The sequence below is a fragment of the Alnus glutinosa genome, chromosome 3 (genome assembly GCF_958979055.1).
Source record: "Alnus glutinosa chromosome 3, dhAlnGlut1.1, whole genome shotgun sequence".
NCBI lineage: Eukaryota > Viridiplantae > Streptophyta > Magnoliopsida > Fagales > Betulaceae > Alnus > Alnus glutinosa.
In genome coordinates, this window is record NC_084888.1 from 10,826,251 (window position 1) to 10,840,420 (window position 14,170).

The window sequence follows — 14,170 nt, forward strand, 5'->3', positions numbered from 1 at the left end:
CCACCTCAACATTTTACTAATTGATATCAAAATATACGTCCCAAAAAAAAAAAAAAATTTACCACAAACAATCTCAAGTTATTATTTTTTTCAACTTCATCACTTTTTTTTTTTTTTTTTTTTTTTTTTTTTTTTGTAGACTACGTTTATTTTAACGTAAAATATTGTCTAAAAAATGCTTAACACACTTTCTGGTGTTTGGTGGACGTACATGAAAATTTTAGGTTACGTTTCTTTCAACATAAATGATTTTTAAATGAAAATGGTTTTGACTGAAAATAGTTTTGAGAAAAATTGGTGCATGTTAGTTATATTTTTTAGGAGTAATTATCTTTTCCCCCCATCAACTACCAAAAAATGCGCTATGCCCCCATGAACTACCAACTTGATAAAAAAAGAGCATTCAACTACCACAATTACATGTTTTGCCCCTTTCTGTTAGCCTAACTCGTGAAAAGACTTAAATACCCTAACTCAATTTCAAAAATGACCCAAATGCCCTCAACTTAAACAAACAAACAAAAAAAAAAACCAAAGGAAAAGTGGTGGCTGTCGGAGGGGGTGACCGCGCGGCCACCCTTGGAAAAACCTGTGTGGCCACTCCAGAGAAAAGCTGAGGTGGCCGCGAGCCACCCCCTTTTCCTTTGGTTTTTTGCTTCTTTTTTTAAAAAAAAAAAAATATATTAGTTTTAATATTTTTTATTAATAAATTTAAACCAAATTAATAAACCAAATTTTTTAATTTTTCTTTTTATCAATTGAGGACATTTTTGTCTTTTAATCAAAATTAACGTCCAAAACCGGCATATTCAGTCCATGTTAATGGGTTTGACGAATGGAAGTGGGCAAAATGTGTAAAGTTGAACGTTGGATGCTCTATTTTGGTCAAGTTGGTAGTTCATGGGGGCATAGCGCATTCTTTGGTAATTAATAGGGGGAAAATGTAATTACCCCTATTTTTTAATATAGTAATTAAATTTTGTTCATCTCTATTGTTTAATCTTGCCAGTTGCCTCCCATGAATTCCAATTCTAACTCCCCCACCAAACTTGATTAGTACTGATGGTAGGTTGGAGGCTCAAGAAGCAAATGAAGCGTTAATTTGTTACTTTATTACCAATGAAGGGCCATGGATCAATGAACATGCACTTGTTACTTGCTCAAATACAAGAATAATATTTAAATAAAGCCATGTCCTCATGCATGCTATAAATACTCTTTAATTATCCCCATAAAATTAGCATAAATTAAAGAAAAAGAAAGCCATGACTTTTCAATTTCAGATGTTTTCTACTATAATTATGATCATCATCTGCTTCATGTTCATCATTCTTACAGTTACATATGCAAGTAAGCATTCTCTCTTAGATCATGTTGTTGCTTCGCATGTTATATTATTTTTCAATTTTTGTTGTTTTCCAGAATCCTAATTTTCAATAATGTCTTCAAATGCTAGGACCCGCTGACGTATGCTCATATGAACTATTGGATAAACCATGCAAAAATTCAACATGGTGTAATGATGTTTGCGTGAGTCAAATGTATAAATGGGGAAGCTGCGTGCCGTTAAAGGAGATGTATACGTGTACGTGTTACTACATGTGTGGATGAGAGGTAACAATTGAAGAAGCATGCTGAAATACAAACAATTAGTACTAGAGTTGTTACAACATCTAGACAAATACAGTTCATCTCTAAGTATGTCTTCTAAGATCGACCCTTTTGTTGCGTCTTATGTAAAACATGTTTTTCCATTCCCGAAAACTTGGCAAATCGCTATCCATGTATTACCCTGGCTATAGGTGAACCAGGATACCCTGATAAAAATAATAATAATAATAATAATAATTGGACTTTGTGTGGCTTTAGGGTTTTGAATTTTGGGATAATTGCACCATTGGTCCATGTGATGGGCCTAAATTACAAATCACTCCCCATGGTTACAAAAAAATTTATGGAGGGTCTTTGTGGTAAACTATAATTACGAATCACTCCTTGAACCCATTTTTCGTTCACTAAGTTAACAAAATATGTTAGTTTGTCACGTCATACCCAATAAGAAATCGACACGTGAACATTACAATAAATAAATAAATAAATATTAAAAATATAAATAAATAAACTTAATTTTTTTTTAAAAAAAAAAATAGAAAATAGTGAAGAGGCCTTTGGGGGTCCCAGTGGCCTGGGGTGGCGCGTGGCCATCCCAAAGGCAACTAGGTTTGTGACGCATGCTAGTACTTTGCTTCCATGGCTGTACCGCATGGGAATCCTGGTTTTCTTAGCTTTAGGGATGCCATCGATGAATCAAACGTTAAAAATTATGCACTTTTTATATCTCGGGCATCTATTATGACGTGAGAAACAATTAATTGCCTTGTGTATAAAGCGTCCAAGAGAAAATTAATGCTGAAATTTGGATGCTTGAGATATTAGTTTCTGATCCTTGGAACTATAGATAAGTACTGGAAACGAAAGGAGATGCCAGGAAGAGGAAAAAGAAGGAAAAAGAAAAGAAAGGGGAAGGTGCATGATTTGATCGTAATGGAAGAAATGAAGTGGGTCATACAAGTTAATGATGAACTCAAACACATGGTGGATACTTCAATGGGAATGGAGCAGTGGAAAAGGCGTTCGATCTATAAAGTACCGGCATGCGTCACAAACCTAAACTCAAAGGCGTACATACCTCAAGCAATCTCCTTTGGCCCTTACCTCTGGGGTGGCTGCCCAGCCGACAACCACCCCTTCACTATTTTCTATTTTTTTAAAAAAAAAATAATAATAATTTTTAAGTTTTATTTATTTATATTTTTAATAGTAATATTTTTTTTTATTGTAATGGACACGTGTCGATTTCCTATTGGGTATGATGTGGCAAACTAACGGAATCTGTTAACTTGATTGATGGAAAACGGGTTCAGGGAGTAATTCATAATTATAATTTATCACAAGGACCCTCCTTGAACTTTTTGTACCACAGGGAGTGATTTGTAATTTAGGTCAACCCAAGGGACCAATGGTGCAATTATCCCTTAAATTTTCTCTTTAAATTTTGTATTTCATTTTGATAGTAAATTTCGATGTGATCGTCTCTATTGCAGACGTACCTCACATTAAGGAAACCACGTAAATCTTAGTGTTATTATGTGTGATCGTTTTGTCTTATTTACCATGATTGTGATATTTGCCCAACAAGTGGTATTAGAGCTAAGGTTTAGTATTCAGATTGGCGATTATGGCAAATATGGCGAGCACCAAGATTGAAGTGGAGAAGTTTAATAGCAAGAACAATTTCTCTATTTGGTAAAGAAGGGTGAAAGATTGTGGTTAAGGCTTGCGGCTTCTAAGGATATTATCCTTTGAGGTCTCAAGTTCAAGATCTCTTAAGTGCTAACTTTCCTTTAGGGACAACCATCCGAGCGTAGCATTGAAATTATCTCTAGTGGCGTGGGGTATTGGGCCGGGGATTAGTTTGGTGGATCATGGTTGGGCCTTTACGCTTGTTAAGCTACCACTTTTTGTGGGACAACCCAAGGTACTGCCTAATTCAATGGTGAAACTGGGACACCCTAAATAAAAAAATAAAAAAGGTGAATATCTTTTGATTCAGCAAGTAGTCTACAAGGCGTTATTGGGAAAAGCAAAGAAACCCTAGAAGGTAGACAATGATGAGTAGGAAGAGATGGATGCTAACACGCACTGTCATTGCAATCCATCTTAATTTGTCAAAAGAAGTTACTCACAATGTGATTGATGAAGAAAAAGGATAAACAATTAGGCAGAAATTCGAGACTCTATATTTGACAAATAAGTTGTATGTGAAAAGGCAACTATATGTATTACAGATTGAGGAAAATACATATTTAATTGAGCACCTCAATGAGTTTAACATGTTGAATACATTGTTATTAAGCTTTTGAGTGAATATTAAGGAAGCAGATAAAGCGATATTTCTGTTGGCATCGCTTTCCCTTCGTTTGATCACTTCATTATGACATTATTGTATGGTAAATAAACTATAGAGTTATAAAATGTGGCTGGAGTGCTCCTCTCACATGAAATAAGAAGAAAACATGTCAATGATCAAGTTGATGGGCTTGTGGTGAGGTCTGAACCAAAGTGTGGAATGGATAAGTTTAAAGGGAAGAATGGCATAAGAACTTTTCATACTGGCAAAGTATTCATAGGGGGTACTACAGAACATGTATGAGCCCTTTCTAATAAAAAACAAGATTCAATGAGGATTTAGTTCATCCCACACATACACATCAGGGGCATCTTGCTTTATAGACTTGTATGTAACTATTTAGAGTAAAGATATTATACACAACATGACTATTCCACCAAAAAGTTATCTTCTTAGCTCAAAATGATCAATATGTACAATCAGAACAAGTTATTGCTGAGATTCGCACAAGAACATATACTTTTATTTATAAAAAAGGTTCGAAAACATATTTATTCTAACTCAAACGCAAAAATGTGCTAGAGTACCGATGCCCACTAAGCAGTATCGATCTAAGTCACATTCGGCAAAGGATGAAGATGCAAAATATGTAACCACACTGAAGTTATATCGCTTTTTCAATTTTGCCTCCAACATTTAAAAATTGGTAATGCACCCCCAAATTTGTTGAGATGGTCAATGTTACCCATCTGTAAGTCATTTTCGCCCTTTTTTGCGAAAAATGACCCACATACGTCACACGTAGGTTGTTAGGGAAAGTGTGCCCAAAATGCCTTTGGCCAACTGGGCATTAGGTGTAATAACCCCGACACTCTTTCAAGGGTAGAATAGTCTTTACGACCTATGAGAATGGATAACTAGACGGGAATAATAAACACTTGATTTTTTTTTACATATGAAAATTTTATTTCTTGTTATTAAATAACTGCTTCTATGTTTTATTAAAACACCTGCTTTTAAATTAATAAATTTATATCAATTTAAGTTCCACTTTTATATTTTATATTTATAAAAAAATATGAGGACCAGATTTTATATTTTTATGCAATTTTATTCTTATTAAAATACATGTTTTAGTATATAAAACCCTAGCAGCCAAAGAATGAAACCCTAGCCTTATAAATATCCCTCATAGCCGTCATTCTTCTCCCTGTACGTCATAAGAATTTTTACAAGACATCTCTTCCACCTTCCACTGCAGACAAGGTAACCTCTTGTTCCATTACTTTCTTTTGCACAGACGTCGAATGCACTGTTATTCTTCTATTTCTTTTCTTTTGTTTCTTTTGAGTCTGGATATCGTATTGATTATTATTTTTCCTTATTCCCTTTTCTAGCCGTGTACGACATAGGGGGATTAGCCTTAACTCTTTGTTTTTTTTGGGACAAACCAACTTGTCCCTTCATCCCTTTTCTCTTTTATTTCTTTTGCTAATTCTTTTTCTGTTTCTTTTTGTTTTACTATTACCGTAGCCACACAGATTGGGTACCCTTTAAGTTCTCTCAATTATTTTGTTTTCTCTCCCTTTTTGTTACTGTACGGTAGCAAATCCTGCAGCATTTGTCTTCTTCTTTTTCTCCTTATTCTTTGTTTTTCCGAACACCACCGGGAAGTATATGTATATATATATATCTATATATATATTATTTTTTTCTCTTTTCTCTTCTTGTCCTGGCCTAACTCAAATTCAGATTCGTTGTATTACAAAATTCTCTCCCTTTTCAATTCAACCGGATGCTACTTTGGGAAAAAATTATAAATTGTTGTTTATTTGATTGTGTTTCTTTTTCTTCTACTCACATGTTGCCATAAATTCTTTCCAGATGGATGTTTAATCCTGAAAATTCTATTTTGATACAAAGTAGTTTAAAGTAAACATTCAAACCTTATTGTAAATTCCTTAAAAATCATGGATTATTTTTATAAATTATTTTACTTAAGGGTATAGTTTGTGATATCGGAATTTATTAAACTCTATAATTATAAAAATAAAATATTTCTGATGACAATTACCTTTATGGAGTCGTATTTCTAATGTCAATAAAAGAAAACGTGTTATTACTTATTTAATGATTTAATTATTAGTAGAATAATTAATGTTGCTAAACATACCTAGAGAATCCATTCTCAGTAGGTTAGCAAGACGGATCTTAGTGGTGTCAGTGTGTAGTCTAGTGATTAGCACAAGGTTTTAATTTATTTAAACCTGTACCAGGTGACTAGTTAGCAGTCGAGATAGTCCAGCGACTAATTGCAATCAGAGAGGTAAGGGATCCTCTACCCCTTTTCAAATTGTTTTATGTCATATTACTTTTTTTTTTTTTAAACATATTTGCAATTAATTGTTCTTGTTCTATATTTCAAATTATATTGATGCATGAAGGACTGTTTTAAAAATAGTTTTGAGATAAAAATTGTCGGTATAAATGTTAATCTTGAAATCACTGTTTTAAAAGAAGCTTTGGTTATAAAGGATTTTCTAATTATTCGTAAATTGTGTAGTTGGTTCCCGAGACGGGAAGTTACAGTAGTTTTTTTTAAATTAATGAGAAAAGGAGAGTAAAAACCCTCCCACACGTTGCCTCAAAAGTTATCAAAGGAATAAGAATAATTTGTGAGAATGAGATTTTTATAAATGAGGCACTTGTGTGGAGGAGACTATTATTTTGGCCCCAGAGATATTCACAGAGATTTACAGAGTTTAAGCTCGGTACCGTTGCTTGGATGGAAGCGCAACCGCTCAAGGACTTAGAGAAGGCGGAATCCATCCCTATGTCATGCTAAGTGCACTTCAATTAATTAGCTGACGGGGCAGGGCTTGTGGCCACAGTTTACCTGCCTGAGGTCGCAGTAGACCGCGCAATCCTAGTACACAGGGTGTAATAGTATACATGGGCCCTATATATGAGAAGTCTTAATCATTAACGAGTATTTTATATGTTAAGTAAAATGCCGAATTTTGATTTGTGTTCTAGAAGTTTAGATTTCAAGTGTATTTTAATAATTGTTTTAAAGAAAATGAAGTTAACTCAACCGTTTTATGGTTGAGGGTTACCTTACTTAGCATTTTTCGCTCACCCCTTATTTTGTTTTTGTTTTTAGGTTATGAGCAGAGAGACCTAGGCGGCCGGGATGGGATCTAGGCTAGCATTAGGACATTGCATCTCAGTTACCTTAATAAGTGCACTTGCACAATAAATTTAGTTTTCTTTAGATTTTCAATTATTGAATCAAACACAATTGCTCTTTTCGAAATAACTGTTTCCGCATTTATTAAAGCTCTGAGTTTTAAAATCTTTATTATTTTTGTTATTTAATTTATTAATTCAGCATATTAGCTAGGTTGTTGGCAGACCTTACGAATCTTTACAGTTTGGTGTAAGAAATTGACGAACCTAACCCTTAGCGGTTTGGGGGCGTTACATTAGGGGTGGCCAAACTACCCCTTGAACATTGGGGGTGGTTCGCCACCCCTTTAGCCAACTGGGTGGTTTTCATACTATAAGAGAAGTGAAATTCTTGATATAGGAATATAAGATAGTGGATTTGAGTATAGGTACATTGTATTCTTAGAGTTTAGTGATGTAACTAATATTTGAGATCTCATATTACATCTACCCGAGTGTGATATAACTAATATTTTGTGTCATTACCAACCTAATATATTGTTCTCGGCAAATCACAATTTTGCTTGATAATTGTTCTCATCATATAACTTTGAATAAGTTTTAGAAGATCTTATACTTTCCACTAATGCAATTAAAAAAATATTTTTCTTCTCATTTTCTCTAACAAATGTCCATAAAAAATTTATTTAGAATTTGTGAGAAATAAATTCTAACCATCTCGCATTTATATGATGAGATAGTTTCTACTTTCATGTCCTTAAATTTATTAGTGCTCCAACATAGGAATCGATTAATATATGAAAATATGTTCATGTTGCCTTTTATCATTAAACTGACTTCGCTAAATAAAGCAGAAGGTTCTCATATATAAGCGAGAAACTCTCGATCTATCAAGCTTTCACACCCACCATCTTATGCCTCGTTCCATAATTAACGTATCATATCATTTCTCCATACGAGAAATAATATCACAAAGTAAATTTATAACCATCCAATTTTTCTGAAGTTCTTGGTATTCTCAATGAGACCTCTACTTTCAACAAGTCATGAACAAACTTAGGTACCGACTTTGTTAATATCATTGTATTTAAAGCACTTAAAAAATTGTAATGTTGTAATGGTGTGCAACGAATAAACTCCTTTGTTACTCTTCAACTGTTTTCTAGTAACTTGCTCTATTTTTTGCTCACCCAATTATTTTGTCGTTCTACAATCCACCATATGAGAGATAGGAAAAAAAATTTAGGGAAAATTATACCAGCATTAAATCCTTTTCTTTTTTTTTTTGCATCAGTGCTACCACAAGCAATAGGTTTAGACTGATTAAGTCGTACTTAGCTATCTTAGAATTTTTCATAACTACCATGCTTGACTCCAAGGTGCTTGGCATTACATTATTCTTAACTCATCTTGCGGAGCACTCAATTTTTTGCATTTTTACTTAGACCCATATGTCTCGCGAAAAAAAAAATAAAAATAAAAACTGAGCAATGTTGGTAGTGCTATTAAAATTTGCCACAAAGGTGAACCAATAATATTTTAAATCAATGTGTCATCTAAGAATATATAAATACTCATATTGCACATTAAGATTTAAAGCTCCTACCAACCAAACATACTAGTGAGTCTTAAAGAATATGCACTTATCTATTGGATAATTATATAAAACTTGCTACAACAAATATAATGCTCAACCCCCAAATAAGGGAGAAATTAATCTTTGCTTTACAAAAAAGGCGCAACTTATCTTACCATCCACATAATTCTTTATGGCAAAAATAGTAGTTCAACTCCACATTTCAGTTAATCCCCTTAATTTCTACGAACGTTGTAGTGCATGCAACCTATGAACACTAACAATTTCTCATTTTTGGAGGTTTTCACAATAACGATGGTCTAAGATAGTCTTACAATCATCATCCTTTGTTTCCAACAATTGCTCATGGAAGAGATTAATGCACCATTTAAGTCGCATACCAAATCTCTAGAGTTTCTAATTCATCTAGGTTATCTCAACGTCACTATACTTATTATGGGCAACAAAATTCTACATAGCGCACACATTTAATTTTCAACATTAACTTAAACCATACAATAACAACTTCCTATAAGTTGCGAGATTGAAGATTTCGCCATGCTCATAATCATCTCCCACACTACAAGTAATACATTACCATTTCTAATTCATTTAAAAAAAAAAAAATGTGTATGTGAGGATTTTTTTTAAAAAAAAATATATATATATATATATATATATATATATCTACTCAACCATACTCCCACTAATTTCATCAAATACTATGTAATTCTAGGCATACCATGTAATTCTCCGCTATTATGAAATAAATTATGAATAATCATATTAAGGTCATGCAACATATCTCATATAGAATTACATATATTATAACTTGAATTTCAACAATTATTAGCGGCATATTATAAAAAATTTCAAAAAAAATTATTATTTTAAAATAGTTTGGATTTAAACACAAAACAATCCAATTATTTAAAAATATGGCATCTATATTTATGCATGTTATTATATGAATAATCACATAGAAAATTCCAATTAAAAGAAGTTTTCTATGTGATTAGAAAACCCAATGGCTAGGGTTTTAATCCCTTTTGCCACACTTCTGCACCTTTTTTTTTTGTTCTTATGGGTCGAGCCAATCAAACCAGCTTTGTTCAACCCGCGGACCCATATTGGCCTGAGTTGACCCACATAGGTCAGCCCGTGGACCCATGGTTCTGGTTTACTAGATTCGACCGCCTACTTGGGTTGGGTCCATGGGCTTGTTTGGGTTATTTTTAAAAATTAAAAAAAAATATATATATATATATATATAAATTTATTAATTATTAATTAAATTAGATGGGCCAAACCCATTCGGTTCTAAAACCGTATCTGAGCCCAAACCGGAAATCTTTTTCCTCTTGCACGGTCGCCCACTCCTAGGGATATAATCGAGCTGAATCGAGTTGAGTCGAGCTTTAAGATTTTAAGAATGGCTCGTTTATGAATTGAGCTTAAATAGTCGAGTTCGAACTCGACCCGAGCTATGAAATGTATGTTAAAGTTTGGCTCATTTAAAACTTGGGCGAGCTAGCTTGAGCTCATTGAGAATGTCATTCGAGCCAAGCTGGGTCACTTGAAAAGCTCGGTTCAACTAGAGCTTGAGTTAAGCTATTAAATTTTTCAATGCGTGATCAAAGAGGAGTTCAAGCCCGAATTTGTGAACAACCTCTATACATTTATTAATAACATAAATATATAATACGTAGCTATATAAGGCATATTATAAAATATAGTACATAACTATAGTCTATAAATAACAAATTAACAATATGTTATTATATATAACTAGAAATTACTTATCAAAAAAATATATATATATAACTAGAAAGCATAAACTATCGTAGATGTATAATGTGAGCAAGTAGTAAGTCTAATATATTGTATATAACTAAGTATCTATAATATAACTATATAAGTATAATATATGACTATTGTTAACTATGTGTGATGTAATATATGTGTGTTTATATATATCAAAAAGTGACCTATAGACTATAGTTAACTACTATATATATAATATACATAGAAATACCGAGTAACATATATTTAATTATATTTACTTGGTGTATGTTAACTAATACACACATATATAAATATTAAATAATATATATAACATATATCTTACTTAATTACTAATATACATGCTTAAATTTATATAACTCATTTTTAGTAATATATATATACAAGAGATATGAACGAGCTAACAAGTCGGATTAACGAGCCGTGTAACCGCCATCATTCTGCCCCCATCACGGTGGCCTTGAAGCAGACCACCGCTCTCTCACATGCGACAGCCCGTTTGCCTTTTTTTTCCTTCGTTTTTTTTTTTTTCTTTCTTTCTTTTCTTAGTTTTAGCATTGTCGCTTGCCTCGCACGCGACCACAACCATCACGTGTTGTGGCTAATCCATGATCAAGCCTGGCTCTACCCTTAGGCGACTTAGGCGGTCGCCTAAGGCCCCCAAGGGAAGAAAGCCCCATAATAAAATTTATATTAAAAAAATTAAAAATTTAAAAAAAAAAAAAAAAAAAAAAAAAAAAGGGTAGTCAACAAATGAAAAAAGCCCTTTTTTTTTATTATTATTATTGCAATCAGGAGAGGGAGATGAAAAAAAAATGGCCCAATTACAATACACAAACGATTTTGTCCAAAAAAAATATATATATCTAAAAATAAAAGTGCTTTATTTCTCCACCGGAAATACCAACAATCAAGGCTCATAAACACGATTTTTCAAAAAAGAAAAGTGATTTATCTCTCTACAGACCCTACAACTCCCACTGTCCCCATAGAAAAACCAATCATTACATGTTTGGGAACACAACAATTTTGTAAAAAAATAAAATAAAATTATTGTCCATTGGGCGACTCTAGAACTCCCAACATAGAAAAAAATTAATCAGTAGAATCCAAGAACACAAACAGATTTTTTTTTTTTTAAAAAAAAAAAAAAAAAAAAAAAAAAAAAAAAAAAAATCGAAAAAGACAAACACACAAATCAACGTCTCTCTAGCAAATTACCAAAATAACTCTATTCCCCGACGATCAGAAAGTACCCGCTTGACCACAGCCAGCTCTCACATCAGCCTCTCCACTTCCCCTTTTGAAAATTTCTCGCACCGTAAGCTTTCATTTTTGTAAGAGGAAGAAAGAAGATGAACAAAAAGATAAGAAGAGAATAGCAGGTGGTCCTTTGGTTTGAGTTTGAATGTTTGAGTTGTAGCATTGAGCAGTGCAAAGAGCCAAAGACGTTCGTGAAGTGGACGACTAAAGTGATGGAAAGTGGAAAAAGTTGACGGAAGAAGGATCTGGAGGCTAAGGCATACTAGGAAGAGTTCAATCACTTGAAAAAGGAATTTTTTTTATTAAATTTTTTTTTCAGTACCATATGTGGCTGTTTTAATAGCCACACTTTATTTTTTTTTATTTTTTTTTTATAAAATAGTATTAAATTATTTTTGTCAATAAAACTTAAATTAACAAATTACTATTGAGGACATAATTACGTAAAAGAGGCCTATTATTACTAGTAAACAATACATTTTACATTTTTTTTTTTCATAAAATAGTATTATGTTTAATGTTAGATTATCTTGCTATGAAATGAAGCTCTTTTTAATAAATCAGGTTCAATTATTCTCTTGTATAAAATTTTTATTTATAAATGTTAGCTAAAAATATGCATTGGGAAAAACGTTAAAAATAAAATAATAAAAAAATTAATTGAATCTAAAAAAGAATTACTAACAAATTTATTACTATCAATATGATAAAGTTATATCTCAAAAGCGAAAAAATAAAATTTTATATATAAATGTAATATAAAAATTATTAAATGTAAAAGGCCTTATCTAAAATTGTCGCCTAAGGCTTCACAATATATTGAGCCGGTCATATCCATGATGGTGCATATCTTTCTCTATTACACTATAGATGCGGCGGCCGGCCTACACAACACGGCATCTATAGCTTGCATGCAGTTGCGAACGGTCACATCGATCGATGCACATAATTGTGCGGTTCCTAATGCTCTGTGGCACAAGTGCCGCTGCGACGCTATTGCACTGTGGTTTCACCGTTACAGTGCAGATCTACTATGCTGCAGCCTTGGGCAGTGCTGTCGCAATGTCATCGTGCACAACGCTACTATTGCAATTGGGAGATGTCGCCACTTGATGCGTGTGGCGTTGCCACTGCGGTGTTGCTGCACATGCGATAGTGTCATCATTTTCTGCATTGCTACAGCCGCTACACTTGTTGCGCACTAGCACTATGGTGGCGTGCGAGTTGTGGTGTGGTGGTGCGTGTGGGCCATCGCTAAAAAAAAAAGAAAAAAACTATGCACGCATTTAAATATACTGTTTTTCAAAAAAACAGATACACACGAGAGCAACATACAAGGCTCGAATACTAATGTTAGAAAAATAATAGACAACAGAATATAATACGGTACATCTAAAGCAATACACACTATAACTTTGCTCCTGAGTCTCCAGCATTTCTTCTCTCGACGGTGGGGGGAGTATGGTACGAGAGCAATACCCACTATACCCATAATCTAAGCTCCTCATGGATTCAGAAAACCAAAAAGAGAGCATTATTTTCCCCTCACACTTATTGCAACAAGTTGTTACACACATACTTAATTGCTTTAACAAATTGTTCCAGACGCGCGCACACAGCATCAATATCTCACCTACCGTCAAAAACATCTTGTTCATGGTGTTTTTACAATTTTTAAGCCTATTGGATAATACCGAGTAACGTAAACCGTTACTCTTGGGCTGCCCATTGTGGGCGCCCTTTTACTTTCTACAAGACCAAACCATATTGTTATTTCTATTATATAGAAAACATCATGGACCACCTCATGTTATTTCCATATAATAGCATTGATGATCCCTGTACATTCTATTAACATGTTCTGAGAGTTGTAGTACATTCATCCTGGTTTGTGTATCTACTTCTTTGTTCTTGGCCATTCAACTGATGTCACATATTATGGCTGGAAAAAAAAATGGAATTAGAATCAATCGCATGTAAATTTAAATGAGTGTAATGGTTGATGTCACAGGTGTTAAATATATTTGAGAAATATTACATAGGTCTCTATTGGACTACATTGTATTTAAGTAGTGTGTCTAACAATATTACATAGGTCTCTATTTATAACGAGAAAATGAGTAGTGAGCAAAAAACCCTAAACTACATAATATAAGGAATAAACCCTAATAGGAAAGACAATAATACGGTAAATATAAAATATTTTAACATCCCCCTTAAAACTCAAGGTGTAAGTTTGTTTTTGAGAAAAAGAAAGGGAAAAGAATTTGGGCTGGAGACTGGTTGAACCAGGTTGACGCGGTTTCGCCAATGTATGGGCTGTCCCGACTGGCCTATTTAGCTCAGCTGGGTTGAAAGATCCAGCCATGTTTGGCCTATTTTGGCCGTCTTGGACAGCTGGGCCAACGAACCGAGTCTAACACGACGGA

General features: G+C 33.4%; 1 long non-coding RNA gene across 1 annotated transcript; it reads left to right on the top strand.

The window, feature by feature from the left end:
* The first annotated feature begins 1,230 nt into the window (after nt 1-1,230).
* LOC133864705 (uncharacterized) lies at nt 1,231-1,864 on the top strand. Its single transcript, XR_009899556.1, has 2 exons — nt 1,231-1,350; nt 1,457-1,864. It is a non-coding gene; the product is annotated as an uncharacterized LOC133864705 (long non-coding RNA).
* The last annotated feature ends 12,306 nt before the right edge of the window (nt 1,865-14,170 follow it).